We start from the raw sequence: 1158 nt of genomic DNA, 5'->3' as shown, positions 1-1158 counted from the left end.
GGGTGCGGGGGGTTGAACAAACACCGGGGAAGCCATTAACCACCAGCGGGGAGTACATTAAGCAGTTGCCCTTAGTCTCAGGAGCAGCGGGGAACAGATTATCCAACAGCCGGGAAAACATTCACCAACTTCGGGGGAAAACATGAACGAAATATCGGGAAGACATGAACCAACGGCAGGCAAAACACTGGGGAAGCCAGGAACCAACAACGGGGAGTACACTAAGCAGCTGCCCTTAGTCTCAGGAGTAGCGGGGAAGAGATTAAGCAGCAGCCGGGAAAAGATCAGCCAACCGCGGGGGAACTCATTAACCAGTGTCGTGGGAACGCATTAACCAGTTTCGTGGGAACTCATTAACCAGTTTCGGGAAAACTTCCACCAAAGGCGGGGAAAGCATCAACCAACGGCGGGGAAGCCATTGTCCAACAGGGGGGGGGGAGCACATCAAGCAGCTGCCCTTAGTCTCAGGAGCAGCGGGGAAGAGATTAAGCAGCAGCCGGGAAAAGATCAGCCAACCGCGGGGGAACTCATTAACCAGTTTCGTGGGAACTCATTAACCAGTTTCGGGAAACCGTCCACCTAAGGCGGGGAAAACATCAAACAACGGCGGGGAAGCCATTGTCCAACAGGGGGGAGCACATTAAGCAGCTGCCCTTAGTATCAGGAGCAGCGGGGATCAGATTAAGCAACAGCCGGGAAAAGATCAGGAAACCGCGGGGGAACTCATTAACCAGTTTCGTGGGAACTCATTAACCAGTTTCGGGAAAACATCAACCAAAGGCGGGGAAAGCATCAACCAACGGCGGGGAAGCCACTGTCCAACAGTGGGGAGCACATTAAGCAGCTGCCCTTAGTCTCAGGAGCAGCGGGGATCAGATTAAGCAACAGCCTGGGAAAAGATCAACCAACCGCGGGGGAACTCATTAACCAGTTTCCTGGGAACTCATTAACCAGTTTCGTGGGAACTCATTAACCAGTTTCGGGAAAACCTCCACCAAAGGCGGGGAAAGCATGAACCAACGGCGGGGAAGCCATTGTCCAACCGGGGGGAGCACATTAAGCAGCTGCCCTTAGTATCAGGAGCAGCGGGGTACAAATGAACCAGCAGCGGGGAAAACAACTTCGTGGGAACTCATTAACCAGTTTCGTGGGAACTCA

The sequence above is a fragment of the Mustelus asterias genome, unplaced genomic scaffold (assembly GCF_964213995.1).
Source record: "Mustelus asterias unplaced genomic scaffold, sMusAst1.hap1.1 HAP1_SCAFFOLD_2753, whole genome shotgun sequence".
Lineage (NCBI taxonomy): Eukaryota > Metazoa > Chordata > Chondrichthyes > Carcharhiniformes > Triakidae > Mustelus > Mustelus asterias.
Note: the sequence above shows the minus strand (reverse complement) of the source record.